The sequence below is a fragment of the Dufourea novaeangliae genome, unplaced genomic scaffold, assembly GCF_001272555.1.
Source record: "Dufourea novaeangliae isolate 0120121106 unplaced genomic scaffold, ASM127255v1 scaffold56, whole genome shotgun sequence".
In the NCBI taxonomy this organism is placed as follows: domain Eukaryota; kingdom Metazoa; phylum Arthropoda; class Insecta; order Hymenoptera; family Halictidae; genus Dufourea; species Dufourea novaeangliae.
Genome location: NW_015373942.1, coordinates 2,572,229 through 2,589,319, shown reverse-complemented (window position 1 = coordinate 2,589,319; position 17,091 = coordinate 2,572,229).

The window sequence follows — 17,091 nt, the reverse complement described above, 5'->3', positions numbered from 1 at the left end:
GTTTCCACGGCGGAGATTAGCATAAGTGATCGAAATGATCAATGAGTCCGTGGCTGCCGTGCGACGTGACTCACCCCCTTTATACACCCGTTTTCCTTTCGATCTCGCTGCATTACTCCCAGCTCCTCTAGGCGCGCGCCCGTAGAGGAAATACTCTTGGCCGGCTGACTTACTATGCCCCTTTATGTATAAAGTACGTACCTGCGTGTGTACATCGAGGCCCGGCCAACACGACCGACAGGATTTACGATCCCGCGGTGCTCATCGCGGCCGACTCTCTCGAACTGCTAGTCGAACGTGCAAGGCGTACGACCCCCTCGTCGTCGCCCCGAGAAACTTTCACCCGCGAGCAGGATTTTAATGAGATAAAAATGACGCTCGGTTTTTGCGCGTGGCTCACAGTATGAGGGTCCCCAGATATCCTGCCGGGCGCGTCGCGCTTTTTACCAACGGTCGCTGCGACATGGATTTAGTTGTTCCGTAACCGTAGATGATCGAGCCTGCTGGTTGCCATTTTTGTGGGTTCCGATACGGTCCCCGCGGGATTAGAAAGCGGCCCCCGAAGACCGTACGAGATACAGGTGCACCGAGTACGCGGGATTGTGTACGAATGTCAAAACTCCGTTCGGAGCGAACTGAAAGTGAGCTTGTACAGTGTGTTACTGTCGTGTGTAACTGGTATGGGATTGTTAGTTGGATTTATGTCGAACTTCCAATTAATGTGGAATTATGGTCGTTCCAGGGAAATGATTGCGGATGTATGTTTCCATGCGATGATATTGTTGCGTGTATGTATAGGTGGACACTGGGTGAAATCATCTTATAGTCCCTATCCTATTTCTGAACTGCAGTAAAGATTAAAATTATGTCTTCTTTCGGTTATACTTCTTCTATTACGTTCAATATGTTAATTATAAAATATCTGAGTATGAGAATACTTTTTTATAACCATTGTAATTATTTTCAATGTGCAGGTAACGTGTCATCTGGTGACGAACCACGAACTTCTGTCACATTTTTATAATACGAATTTTGTTAGGGAAATGTACACTACCGCTCATAAGTATTAAGACATCTGGTCTATGTGAAGAAAACGTGATGGTTCATAAAAATTATACATCTTAGGCGACATTTATTACTTCATAATAAGAATTATCCATCGAGATTTAATATCCCCTAAGCAATATTTACTTCAGACTTTCAGGAATTTTGTAATGCTTTGTCAATATTTACTGCATATTCGAGAAGTGTCTTAATAGTTTCAAATGGGAGTGCACCTGCAATGTGATGGTGAAATTCAACGGAAATTAACCTAATCGACTGAATCAGTTAAATCTCAATTGTCTGAAATGGAACTTCAAGCAAACGAAATTCTACTATACATATTATAGTATCAATTTTCAATAAATTATTAACGATTATAATAAAATGATCGTTGATTCGCTGTAGTTCGTAGTTTCACAGAAATCATCCCATAATGCTCTCAGTTTTCTGTTCATTTGTCAGAGGGTGGGAATTCGTTCAGAAACGATCCATTCCTCGCACCTACTTGACCCGGTAGGGTAATTCTTCCAAGTGGCCGTTGATGAATGACGTTACCCGTGGCCTATAGCCACGTCGAAAATTAGGACAATGCGAGAGGAAGAGCCCGAGGGCGATCCTCGATGACGATTAGCGTAATATACTTGGACCCTTGTCGATCCCGTTGCTGACGAGAAACCAAGAGACGAACTAGGAAGTCATTCTTCCCGCTTGTATTACCGTTTCTCGCGAGCCACGCATCGTCCTGGATGCTACTCTGTTTGAGCCCCCGTGTATGTATGTACGTACACGTAAATGAGAAGAGACGAGAGGAGGCAACCGGTCGGTGATTTTCAGGCGTCCTTAACGGAACATACCGTGAGTCATAATAAATCTTTCCCGGTAATCGTACTTTGTCTGACGAAACTTCATGTGGATGGACTCTGACCGGCTTTAGGGGAAAAATGGAGCAAACGGGACGTTTGTCGGATTAAATAATGAGCCTGGAACAACATGCATAGGTCTATGTAAATACAATTCATATAACAATGAAAAATGGGACCACACCTTTAGAAACGAAATTTCTGTTCCCACAGATTTTTAGAACCTCCACTTCATAACTACGTTATTGTAAATTAGAGAGTGGTCGTATGTTTTCGGCTAATATAGAATTTAATTGCTTCAGGAAGAATTTATATGTGATTCTGCAATGGTATAGCCTCGTACAAGAATCGCCTATTATGTAGTATTTTGTATCTATTGTTCTATTGAACGGTTCGAGCTGGATACTATTCATTGGATAATAGATAACGCATAGAATCACCGTACAAAGGTACCATTCTGATGTTTATTCGATTGAACAGTTATCTGGAAACCCATTACCCATTGCAAAATCATTATTGAACAAATCGAATCGAAAAGGTTATTCATCTTTCATTCAAATCTTCCGATTCGTATAATACATCAGTCTATCTCCATGAACTCGTTGGGCAAAAGTTTTATTATAAGAATATTAATGTCCACGATTAATCGAATAAAAATCGCGAAATACGTTCTTATTCGTTATTCGAAACTCTTTATCCATGGTAATTAATTCACCCACACTCCTACTGTCAACAAAACGCTAATTTAAATTAACCACGATTCAAAGAAACTCGTGTCAATCAATTAACAACCTCCAGAACCGTAAAGCCTCCGGAATGCGTGCAGAAGCGAATCAACTTTTTACACCTTGCGTGACCATTAATACATAAACGACCACCGGCGGTGTGTTGCAAATATTAATACGCCCCAGGCCTCGGCTGATCATTACCCCCGGAAGCGGGATCCTTTCGAAATTCGTCATTATGCCGGCAGGTAGCCAGACGGGGCCGTACTTTCGGTGGGACGGTTGTTTCGCGCCCGGCGAGAAATATCCATTGTACGGAACACAATTTCGCGTAACGAGGCTGAGGGGGCATCAAAGTGATATTCCGCGTAGGCCCACGGATGGTGGGTATCCACGAGCGGGACCCCGGGGGCTGTTCGTCTGTCGTCGTATTAGATCGCATAATTGGCTTCGCCCAGCCGAAATCCCGCGTGTTCCATCCGCCGGTGGTCCTTTTTCGCGGTTTCGATTCAAATTAGTCGAGGCCGTTTCAATGGACAGCATTATCTTTCGACGATCGGGATGTACGCGTAATCCCCCGCTAATCATCGCTCCGGTCCGGATAGAAGCACCGCTGGGGGAGCCACGTGAGCTCTCCCCCCGTGCGCACAATGCGCAGAGTATCGTTAATTCGCATTTAATGATCGACGTTGACGAGCGTTCGGATCAGGCCACCGATGTAATAAGGCTCCTGGAATTCGTGATACACACTTAAATCATCGTGTTACGCTACCGAGCCGCGAACGATTGAAAAACCATTCGTGTTACCACACAATGGTCCTACATCGCGAAAACCTGGTTAAAATATGAAGACGTTCCTGGATTTTTACAGATCTTGTTGTACAGAGGGTTTCGAAGTCGATGGTTATGAATTTGAAATCAGAATTTAAAGAGAACAGAATGGCGGATATCCAATATCGCGGATGAGTATGTTAAAAATATGTTGCATTTACTCGAAATGTGGCACATAGAAGTTATTGTGGACGCTGATTATGAATCTGCAATGAAATTTTCAATGAAATTTCTACAATTAAGGCTAGTCTACTCGACGGAGGCGACGCGCATACCTGAATACGTACAACGCGACACTTCTTGGCCTGGCTTGGCCACAATTGTAGAGTGTGCGCGAATTGAAATAATGAATTTGAATCAAGCGTCAAATTTGCAAAATAAAAATATTTTAATATTTTTTATTGCAAAAATAACACGACGAATGAAACCAAAAATCAGTTAAGAGGACCATCTTTTACGATAAAAATAAAAAGAAAACGAAGTTCCTATCTTAATGATGTATGAGCGGGGACCGAAAATACTGGGCTACCTTCGGATAGAGTTTTATAGTCTGTTTTGTCGCGTTCGTAAATATCAGGACACCTGCTGCGTTTGACGAAAATGGGATATTTTATGAATGATAGGTATTAAAATGCGTAGACTGCTCGGAAGAGTTGGAGGTTCATATTTTATTGGAGGAACTTTGAAAAAGTAACTTCACCGGGAATAGTGGAGAAAGAATTTCTGGAATGTTTTTATTGAGGAAATGATATCCGTTTATCAAACTTACGGCAGTTCTTTCGTTGCTTTCGCTTGGTTGACGTAATCAGGACTGGCTGCCGTCTTTACTTCGTTTTTGGCAGTTGATTTTGTACCGCTTTTGTTACTTCGTATTATTCTATTCCCTTCATTTTCCCAATATTTTTATTTATATTCTATAATATTTTATAAGTGTCCTGATACTAACTAACGGAAGTTTACGTAAGCTTACTTTGTTCATGGTTTTTTCTATGGATTCATACAAATAGACTAATACAGTGAACTAAAACTACTGTCAAAACCATCAAAAGAAGGAGGTCCCTTCGTGAAATAAATTTGAAATTTCAAATTGTCACCATAGCGTTTATATTCTCATGGTGTTCCACGAAGACGAAGAACCCCAAATGAAAGCTCCAACAATCGTTACGTTCGCGCAGCGAGGCTCTTCCAGCGCATAAATAAAATTACGCTATTGTAGGGCGGACATTAATTACAATTTGCGTGCACGCCGCGGAATTAAAAAATACTATTACCCCCGCGGCGGTTTGTGTAACATGTGGCGGAAAAGGACAATTAGAAAGGCGAGCCATTGTCGTCGCGAGCTTTTACGCGACGAGCGAGCGAGCGTCCGCGTTATACGGAATTAAATTCCCTCATGCTCCGGAGCCAGTTCTGTTAAGGCTCTCTCCTCCGACCGGGCTGATGCGGGATCTCGAAAATTCCTTCTTGAGGACACACGGAAACGACCTCCGGTAACCGACTCGCGCCGCTAGCTGGCTCGTGCATACCATTTACCGGAGCGGGGACGGACGACCTGGGTCCGCGGAGTGACGACCTGAAAAGTCACGGTGTAAACTGTATGAGAAAGTGTCAGGGGCCTCGTTGATGGAACGAGAGCCCCGCGAAGCAGACGATTTCCAGGCCTCTCTTCGAAGGAGGGCAAACAAGAGAGAGACTCGGCCGAGGCCAATGGTCGCTCGCGTTCTCACGACCCGACGAATCGGCTAATGATACAAAAGGCAGAGGATACTTTCGCGCGTTTTGACGACCTGCTGCTATTGATCGAGACGGCAACGCATAATCTCGGATGGTATTGCGAGAAATAGGAACGATAAACGCTTGTTAAGAGTTGTTTTGTTCAGAGTACTGGTCGATGCGAAATACACTCTCTTCCATAGCCCACCGAAGGCAAGACTGTTACGGGCGCTTTCAGAGCAAATAAATGGGAGTCAATCGATGTGTACAGAAAGAATGATTACCTCTTTTCAACGACGTCAGACGTAACGATTGAGATCGTAATAGTGTAGGGCCATTGTTACACGAACGGTGAGAGAGGTGAAAATTTTATGCGTTAATTAAACCGGAGAGGAAATTTAATATTTAAGGGAAACGTGATACTGGCAATATTCTGATTAATTACGTTTATTATATAAATTGTGTAATAAAAGCAGCTTTGTTAAACCAGACTGGATATGCGGTTGTTTCAGCGTAAATGGGAGTTTGGAAAAACAATATAATCATCTTCCTGTGCGCGACACAAATTCACTGGAAACCGTGCATTAAGAATGTTAGATAAAGCAATTTCTATTCCGTGTAAATCGAATGAATGAAGTTTGATAAACTGTTCGAAAACAGAGGAACCTCTCTAGCGGGTCCCTTATCTCCTGGGACTGAAACTTTTAAAGGCCCCTTAGTCCAGTATCTCATGCTATTAACCAAGATCCGAAAAACTTCTTGGGTGGCAGTTACCACCGTTCACGTATCACAAATCACTGTGCGGACGCTACGTCGCCTCTCCACGTGTTGTATCCTCCGTTCTTTCATTTACCATTCGACGTATCTGCTACCGTTCACGAAATAGATTCCCCTAGCGTGTCGGTCTCGTTTCGAATCGACGAAAAACAAGGGAATAATTCCAATTCAGAATTGCTTTGCGTTTGTAATCCCAAAATTCTGTGGCTACGTAGTATTCGGTGTTTGAAAGGGTTTGAATTTGAAACACTCCGCAAACAAAGCCAGAATGTTTCGATTTTTCAATGTTTTGCAGTCGAAATGTTCGAAACGTTTTCAATTAACAATGTTCGAAATTCTATGTGTGTCGATTTTGAAACATTCCAAATTCGAAATGTCTCGATTTGGAAATATTCCGACTTTGCAATGCTCCAAAACGGAAATCTCTCGAACTCGAAGAACTCTCAACTCAATGATCTTGGACTTGAGTACGTCCCGAGTTAGGTCGATAAACCCCAACCATTTCCCCCGTAGGACTGTTCCAAAGACGCCAGACCACTCTATTAACTCCAGGTAAAACTATACACGCGTTGCATTCGAATGTAAATTCGTATCGGAGGGGGAATTTCATAAAGTTTCTCTGGTCTTCTTCCCAAGATTCGAATTCCACCGTGCATCTCCCGACCGCATTACGCTCCGTCTGATCCACACGCGTGTATACACGTGGACGTATTTAACCGTAGCAGACGTACGTACACGGTACTCTCGCGGTTACGAGGCCGCGAAAGATAAAGGATAGAGAACAGTAGCGGCAATCAAGCCGGACATCGGACAGTGACGAATGCCGCGTATCATCGCGTATCATTAACCACGGCTCAAAGCATTCTCTCAACATCCCCTTTCACGTTCGTGCACCTACGTCGACGCGAAGAGAGATCCGGTACACGTCGCCGCGTTCCGCCGACTACCAAGCTCGAGGGGCACACACTGGAAACACAATCGAGCAGAGGCCTCGAGTCTTTTCACGTACCGAGAGAGAAAGAACGATTCACGTACAATGTACGTACAAGAGGTTCGGGTTAAGTATACGAGTCCGTTACCGGTAACGCTGGCGACAAGTAAGCCAGACGATATAATCTGCATATACGCGGACCCTTCGGTTCCTCTGATTCTTTCCAGCAGTCCCTGTTTCCCTCAACTTATTTCCATTAGGCAATTTCTACTTGGCCGGCTTCCATCTGATACGCATGTTTATTCCAATCTGACGTTGAACACGATAAACTTCGAACTTAAGGCGTTCCAAAAACAAGCATCTTTGGATACAAGAAGTAATTTTCAATTAGGAACGATGCGATGAATTGCTTTTTATGCAATCTGAAGGATTCGAAACTCGACGCAGTGTGAACTTGTAGCGTTTTGAATTGGAAGCAGTCGTAATTTGGAATTTTGAACGTTTTCGACTAGGTGCGATTTAAATTTGAAATGTTCCGAAATTGGAACGCTTTTAATTCGGAACATTTCGAATTCGAGGCATTGCTACATGTCAGAGTGCCCCGAATTTTTAATATTTTGGAATCGATGCCATTTGAATTTGAATCGTTCTGAATTGGAAGCATTTTTAATTCACAGCGTTCTAAATTTGAGACTTGAACTCGGTGCAATTTGAATTCGACGCGTTTTCAGCTCCAAACATTCCGAATACGAAGAGTTTTCAATTCAGAATTTTCGAATTTCAAGCGTTTTCAAGTCGGAACACTTTCAATTGAGAGTACTTCATATTTAAATACTTTCCAAATAAAATAATAAATCGAATTCAGAGGGTTATAGATTTCCATTTCAAGTTTAGTTATTCTCCCTACCGTTGGTATCGATCACGAGGCGGTTTAAATCCGCGAACAAGACGAAAACGCAACGCGAGGGGAGAGGGACAGGGACAAAAAGTCAGTTTGGCACACTCCACCATTAACGAGTGCGGCGAGGAGGCCCAAAACGATCGGCCGTAACTCATCCGACGACTCTGCACCGTGGACCGGCTCTCTTCTCTGTTACCTTCTGACAGGGAGCCGTCGAAAAAGTTAACTTATTCTAAGCGTGAAACCAGACTCGGCCCCGAAAAGAACCTGCACATCGTAATCAGTCCCCTCGCGTGCCTCGTGCTCGACTTTTGTGGGAACCCTCACTTTCATCGCTGTTTATTACCGTCCAACGGCAATCTTAATGCATCTGTGACGATATGAAATTTCAAGGGTACTCTTTATAGCAGCAATTAGAGTCCGAAGATCGCGTATTAGAATTCTACGGTGCGCTTCGTCTGTATCGACGTATAAACCGACAGGAATTTAATTCACCCACGCACATGCATGTTAACATACGAATTGACGCGACGAAATTGGAAACTAAATAATCAGACACATGAAACATAGCAGTCTGGGAAAGTAACGTCTACGGGACAACATTGTAGCACAGTCGCAATATATACGATTACAAATCCGCTAATATGTATATCGTAAAGACCAACCTGTACCGTCCAGCATGGAGCAACCAGGTAAACGTGTAGCAATCCCACGAGTCCCAGTACCTTATTAAGATAATTTACCGCCCGACGTTAATCATTAAATGATACTAACCAGTCCCCAGGAGAAAAAAAGAACCCAGTACGTTCGAATTAATACAAATTACGGAGATCTAGCAGCGAAACGAATAGAAAGAGAATTAGGTGTCGTAATCGTTAATTCAACGACTGTTCCGTCCATTTTGTTACCCGTGATCGCCCGAACGATTTTAATAATCGGGGGGGCCACGTTTGAATGCCAAGCAACCCGTTAAAAGAGATCCGTAGTAATAATTGCTCGTTCTACTTCGTAATGACGGGGTTCCGATACCGAGCGTATGAACCAGTTTCGATATTCTTCGGACCGGCTCTTAATAACGCTCGAACTCCTAGGCCTGGGCTACTCTAGCCGCGTGTCTGGAATCCTATTCACCTATACGCTACTCGGCCAACGAGCTAATCGCGTCCGTGCACCGAGCAAGCGATCGGCGGCACGGTGGCGGCTGCTACGGCCGACTGGCATTTGTGTTTTCCCAGTGAAACGTAATATCCTATTAATTAACGTTAATCGGCGATACGGGCTGGATGAACTTAACCGAAGCAGTTCAAGTGATTCGCGATATCGGGAGATGCGTTGTATGTTGTACATTTAGCCTCTCCAAGTGATGGTTGCATCGACGTTTCGAATTGGCGCACACTTTCGTTAGGATCGAAGATTTGCACGAAATTAGAACATGATCGTTTTCTGAAACACGAAACTGTTAATTTCTAATTGTACGAATAGAAAATAAATGTTATATTTTCAACTTTCCAATAAAAGGGACATACTTACTATTTTCTGACAGATTTGAGTACAATTTCATTCGAATAATGCATTATTGAATGATCAACCTAGATACATATTGACTTTGATTCAGTCTATGAATAACTGCGACCGTGCTGCCCTGTCTTAAACAACTTATGTAGTCACCCTTATTTTGCCCAAAGTCCGAACTTGTACTTACTCATCCTGTACTAAGACCCACAAGCATCCTCTCCGTAGCATAGATAAACAGCATATACAATACTGTATAATTTTATAAAGAGCTCAAACCGAATTCAGACAGATAGTTGAGAACTCCAAAACGTATAGCGTACAATTAAATTCTTACGACACTCTGTTACACGTAATTAAATAAACCTCTTCAAAAATGTTTTTAACAAGTGTTCCACTCTTCACTTTTAAAAGCGAACAGTGGAATTATTCTAAAAATTGGAATTTGTCTTTTTATTCGTTATTCGAAACTCCTTATCTAGAATACAATGAATCTGATCATCTCTACTTTCCAGTCTCTAACATGGAAATACATTTATTGACTAATCAAAAAATCGAACTTATCGAAAAGTTCTCTGACACGTCTGCACAAGCTACAAAAACGTATCGAACAACCGAAATACACACGCGACACAAACCGCAACAGGTGAGACCACCAATATTTTTACACGCCAAGCGAATAGAATTATTACACGCGCGCTATTGTACACACAGAAATTGTTAACCATAAACAAACAAAAAAAAAAACGTTCGAATTTAATACTGCACTGCGTATCGCGAGATTATCTGCATGCAAAAGAAACCTGCTGCCAGCGTAAGTATATCACGTGACCGTATACGACAGAGCTTTTTTCTAGCGGGACGCGTATTTCACGGTGCCCGCGTCTCCTCGACGCACACGGAATACCTGGCTGGCACGCGATTCCGCCTCACCACCGCCACGAGGTCTGGCCTGTACCTACCTCGTGTACGGTTCGCGCGCGCACTAGCGTCTGGGACCTTGGCATTCATCAATGCTCGGTAGAGAAATTAATATAGCCCGGTCCATACAGGGTCCGCGTCAGCCGGATCACGAGCGGTGGTCGTTGGCAGACAGGCGAGACAGAAGAATGGACGAAAGGAAAGAGACATACACGCACACCAGGCATCTCTGTGTTCGTTGTCCGAGGCGTGGGCAGGCGCAAGACAACGGTCACGTCGGCCGCGAGCCTTCTCGTTCCCCCCTGACGGCGTACATACGATAATACTCCCCGTCGATGGCATATGGAGCAAAAGATCGATACCTTCACGATGCGCCGATACATCCGTGACGAAGGTATCAGGGCCCCTATTAGACGTTCCACGATCGCCACGACGCGACGCTCGTCTCTCCACGGCGAAGTAGTACTACTCTCCACACCAGGCATGTAGTATACCCCGGGACCGACGATATACCCCTTCACGGCCCTCTTCTTCTTCGTCTTCCGCGGACATCCCAGCTGCCTTCACCTCCCTGTGTCCCTTCTTCCCCCTTGGACGTTTCCATTCGAGCTTTGTCAGGGTAACTGATCGCTACGGGCCCTCACGATCGATCGATACACGCTCGATCCCCTGTAAGCAAGTTGCAAATGCGATTGGCGTTGAAGGAGGAACGCCTGCCGGAAGCGGCGTGGAATCGGCGAGCATTAGATGTATTAGACGGGAAAAGGCGTTGTTCTCGAAGGAACGATGTTAGTTAACCGTAGGATATAGACAGTGCCGGGTCAGGGGTGGGCGGCTAGGGTGGGAGTCTAGGGAGGACTGCAGGCCCGGCCTCACGCCTCGTTTTAAACATTCCATTTATGTCAAAAAATAATTCAACGAAATTTCGTTTACTGTTACCCTTTTGAACTAATTAGAAATCGCATGAAATTTATCAAGAATGTACCTCCTGAACACGCGTTCGTAATGATTAAATGTTATTTAATTTTATATAGAATAAATTTCAATTTCTAACGATTTATGTATTTTATTGTATGTTTCATTACAAACACTTTTTACCCACCACCTCCCAATCGTTTTTTAACCAAGGACGTACTCGAAGGTTTCATAGCCCTGGGGCCCGAAAATCTTAATCCGGGCCTGGCTATAGAGACTCAACCAGTTGATGAATGCTCTGGGCAGAAATCGTTATACCTCTTGTTTCACCGGTGAAAAATGGATGAATGGAGATATTCACGGTTGAGTAGACCAGTATTTATAACGACACTATGTGTATGTGTCTGTATATACATATATACATCGTGCCCAATAAAATATGACAAGCTCGAGATTAGAGTTTAAAGTTTCATCGTACGATCATCCAACCAGGACACAGTGTTTCCACCCGAGGATTTTCTCTTTGCGTCCCGTTACGAGGACACTTCCACCTTCGGAATCTCGCGACTGAACACGCGGTCCAATAAGCAACGTAGTAGCGTCGACTGATATACGCCCGGTGCCTAAAACACCGACACGATGGAACGAGCTAATCCCGTGGCAGTTAAAGCCAAACCAAGGGGGACCCGTGGGCTCTCTCGTCGTTACGGACTCTCTCCTACTGTGTTTCAATATTTCCTTTACGCCTCGAGAAACGCGTTAGTGGCCGGCCTTTATATCTCGAGCGGGCATAAAACCGGGCGTAATAACTTTACACCGAGGCGTACGTTCGCGACATTTTCCTCGTGCGCGGAGGCGCGCCAGCCCCGGGGATCATTAAACCGCCATCGTCTGTAAATATTCACGGGGCGTCCGTCCCCCCCGCGCGCGATTATCCGGCCAGTCCGCAGATCCAATCCCGTTCCAGCTCCGATAATAAATTTTTGTCCAAGTGTCGATCGCGATGACGACGCTGCTCACAGATTCCTAGAGCCCCGTCGACACTTCGTTCCCTCTCGCAATATCGCCCGCGAACGTGTCGCCCCCTGTTCCCTACGCGATTTGATTGGCATATCAGGTGCGTCGTTTCGTTCCCTTGTTAGCGATACCTAGCTCGGAAAATGACGGATTTTTACGATCTGGGACAGGGAACGTTTCGTCCGTGAAACGAACGATTTACTCGATAAACGTTTAATCTCGACGCCAGAAACGACGTTGTTTACACGTTTCGTGTGTTCTCAAAGCTCGTTGCGCGACAGACACGATTATATTAGAAATGAGCCCTCGGATGTGGCGGTTAAGGGTGTTCCGAGCTAGTGTTTCGCGGAACGGATATTGTGGAAGGTGTTAATTCGTTGGAGACAGTATTTTATTTGTACGAGTCGTATGTGGTATCGTTGAAGCTTGTTACGAACTTGATTTCACTTGTGACTTGTAGTTGAAGAAATATTACCATCAAAATGTAGTTCGGCAGAGCCTGTTAATGGTCGCTGTTTTTGCCTTGTTACGCGTTTCGTTGTTTTTTTTCGTTCTATTTTTGGCAGTTATTCATTTTTTACTTGGTTTCTACATAAATTCATTACATTACTACGCAATGTTTACATTACCTACCTAAAGAAATATAAGCGGGTAACCAGAAGACACGTAGGTACTGGAACGCATATAACGCACATTTGCTACAAAAATGACACGACTAGAAAAAACGTATCTCTGGAGTTATCGGTATGTGAAAGTTACAGAAACAGTGTTCGACCAATCATCAAAAGTGTAATTATTTATCCTCATAAGTTGGCTGGTAGGGAGCAGTTATGTCACTCTTAAGACGGGATTTCCTATGAACGTCGAACGCGTGCGTCTGGCGTCCGAAGCAGACGTTCGTCAGATGTTTCCCGTCCAAGATAATGGAGTGGAGTGAGAAACAGACCTATAGGTCGCACTTCGTTTAAACGCAGACACACGCGGTAAACGCTTGTAGGAAATCCGGCCTTTACTGTTCAGAGCGAGGTCGTAATTTGCAGTCCTTAGGATATTTTGAAAAGCTAATGTCTATAAGACAAGTCACTTTTGTAGCAAACTGTGCCATGTACCTAACAGTTGTTACCATAAGATATTGACCTGTGAGCAGTTATCGAGACTTTTTTTAATCTGAAATATACACGGCGTCCGTGGAGTCACGATTTTACCGCAAAGGGTGGACACCAGAGGAAGTGACCTTGAATCAACCAAAATCTTCGCTCCCCTAACCGCAGCAACGGCGGCGGCAGCAGTGAGGTAACAAAATGACGCTCCCAGATTTAGCGGCTCCCGCTGACAAGACAATAGCTGTTCCCCTCGTTTTCTGTGGATGCGCATTCCGCGGGTAGGTATGCGCGCTTCACGAAACCCAGGCAGACGCGCGCGCGCTCTCGCTCGCGAGCGCACCGAGTCCTCTCGCGCCTTCCGAATCTCTCGAGAACTTCTTCTTCCTGTCCACCGTCTGGACCCAGGACCCTACTCTCCCCCTCCTCCCTGTTTCTTCCGGGCCCCTTTTTCCCTCGGACCAAAAAGCTGGCCACCGCCCGTTTTCTCGGTCGTTCTTTTGCATCGACGCCCTGAGGGGAATGGTTTCCATTCGTCTGTCCTGTTCGCCCGACTCCTGCACATGTTTATCGCCGGCACGAAAGTGACACTTTCGCACGAATAGCCCGGGCGAGAAGCGGCGGACAGCCGAGGAAGCGGTGTCTCTGGCGCACCTTCCGCTGCCTCCGACGACCCGACTCTTTTCCCCTCCGCCACACGGCGAACTCGGTTTTGTGCGTAGCGATCTATAGGCCCGTTGTGTGTCCCACGGCTGGGGCCTCGGATAAATAGAGCGGTACCCACGAATAGAAAAACTGCGGTGATTCTTTCTTTTTTTCGAGGAACTTCTTCAAACTGCCACCCTGGAGAGGTGATTTTATGCACGAGGCACTCTGCTTTTCTTCGCTCGGTTTCGGTGGGAGGAGCCGCTTCAAGGAGAGTTATGCGCTGCGTACAAATTCTGTCCATTCGAAGCGGTATATCAATGGTCAAGTCTTCTATTGTAATCTTTCCTCCTGGAGTATCTTATTGTTCGCAATAGAAGAGACCACCTTGTTGAACGGATCATTGGTTACATTATGTTGCGCACGGAGTCACCAAAGAGTCACCTGAGTACAGAAGGTTTTGACTCATGGCCAGTCGATAGACATCCGGCTCGAACATCGCGCCCTGCTGCACAGTTACAACATTCGCGCATACTAAATCAGTACCTACAATTTCAGTACCCTCTAATACCCAACAATAGCATCATGGATGGTAACGTACGATTATCTTTGACACGCATCGATCGTATTCCTCCGTCTAAGCCCCCTCCCCCTTGGGTTCACCACTGTGGTCGCTGAACGTGTCTCACCTTCGACCTATCCTATTCAGTGCCACGACGCTCAACGAACTCAAACCCGAATAACTCTCTGCAAATAGCGTAAGTCCCCGCGAAATGAAGTCGTGCATATATCCGGGCGTACCTACGTGGTTCGCGTGCAACGATACACCGAGGGCGATAGTTTCCTAATTGACCAAGTTCGAGCTCTACCACGAAATTAACATTTAACCGGTCGGACACCTGGAGCCACGGACGGACAGCAAACTAATGCGGCCAGGGCTCGAGAATGCAACCGAGTCGAGCACACTACGGATGTCGTCTGTTCTCTCTCTCACTCTCTCTCTCTACTCGTGTAAATACGTGCCGTCTGTTTCGACGTAAGTGCACCAGCGATCCCGTGAACCGGGTTGAACTTGTACATAGGCAACCGAGAGGGGCCGTTACAGAGCCGAGCATTTCACGCACCGCGACGCGGTATCTGAACCGCGAAACGTGTGCGTAGTCGAGGCGACGGCGGCGGCAGTGGCCCTCTATCCCTTGTATTTACACGCGTGCACTCGAGGCGCGCAGGACTTAGGTACCCACGAAGGTAAAAAGAGCCGGGTGTGACCGGCGGGCGTGCGACGAGCGTCGAGCAAATCGTTTGGATTCACGCAACGCTACGTGACCGTGTGGCGGAGAATCGGTCGGGAATCGATAAGTCCCGCGTAAAAGCAGGACGATGAAATTTGTAGTTTGTCTCCGGGCGTCGTGATTTGCCCCCGGCATGTTCAATCCGCCTGATTACCGCCGGTAATTCTAAAACGTTTCATCCCACCCCCCCTACTCCTCTTCCTCGTCCACGGCGTGCCAGGAACATTCTGCATGATTGAGTCCGGAATATTTTGGGACGCGATATTGGCCCCTGGTAATTCCGAAGAGTTCCGAAACTACCAAACCTCAAAATACCGTCCGATCGATCCCGCGCGAACCGAAATGGAATTCAGTCGCCCGGACTAATTGGAGAGCTAAATAAACTGGTGAATACCTGATGTCGATGTCTTCTGTGAGTGAAATATCTTGACACATGATTGGTATATATCGGTTTCTTGATGGACCATTTTAGCGATTCTATCAGAAATAGTTGGTCATGTATTAACATGATGGATTATTATAACTCTTGGAAAAGATATTTAGACTGTGAACTCTAATGTTCTTTCTTATATTTTTACTTTTGGACACCGGGCATATCGAGATACATTGTACGCAGTTCGCTGTGTGGATGCCTTTGTTGCGTGGCGCGTGTGTGTGGTGGCCGGCCGCAGAGTGTTCGATCGCCGGCAGTCGATGCGTGATCGTCGCCGAACGAAACGTCGCGTGGTATGTTTTCTTTGTTGTAACGTTTAATTCTTTCTTTTGTATTACACTTTAATATAGTTTTATATATATATATATTCTAGTAGTGTGTGTTTTATTATTATTAGTGTCAAGACCAAGACAGTAGTTGATTGGACAATTATATGTCCAATAATAACGAAAGTTTATTCCTTATAATTCTTCTTTGTACAAGGTGATCATGAAAATGTGAGACACTTTTACAGGATACCGTCACTATGGTCCTCCGATTGACTCACGGGAAGACTATTGGTGGGGATACTCGAGCCAGTCAATCTGAGAATCACAGTGGGGGTAATCCAAGAGGGGAAGTTCGAGTTGCTGCTGCTCGTGAGCAACGTTGCCAGGAGAATTCCCATATGATGGAATATATGACGTCACATTACCCCCACTGCCACTCCACAGTACGTCACTTCGTGCGTGTGAAACAGCACACACAGCTATACTATTCTCCCCCACTTCCATCCGACTTTTTCTCTTTAATTCCTTCAAACTGGTAACGCTGCTCGTGAGCAATCAGTTGCACAGCACTAAAATATAAGATGAAACCTGAAATTCTATGTAGTAAAACAAATCCAGAACATATCCCATAACATAACAGAAACAACATTCATTTTCGAATATTCCAATTTCTACGTGAAGACCACAACCAATCGCAAAGATTTCAAAATCGACTAACCATTTTAACGAGTTTCCCGCGCTGGCAATTACGGACAGGCCGCGCCAGACGCGACGAATAGCGTGCGCGGCGGCCAGGCCGAAAAGCGGCTCCGGTAAGACAAAGAGGAACGCAGCCGCGAGGCAGTATTCGGGCCGAAGAGGAGCGGCCACGACTTTGATTTACATTCTCCCTAATTACAACTGAAACGCGCGCTCTTATTGGCGCGTCAGTAGCTCGCAAGAAAGATGAGGCTCTTGCATCGTTCGTCCGCGCGCATGCGTGTACGAGAGAAGGAACCTGGTCGGTTCTTCTTCTGCACATGCGTGCGTGCGTGAACACGCGGCGTATACGTTCGCGGAGTCTTTCTTTTCCAGCGCGATACGTCACGCGCGTATGCCTTTAAATATGCTCGCGCTGGTGTGCGCGCGTGCACGCACATTGACGTTATTACGCGTGTAAACGCGCGTGTATAAGGTAACGAGCGAGTTGACACGGGAACGAAAAG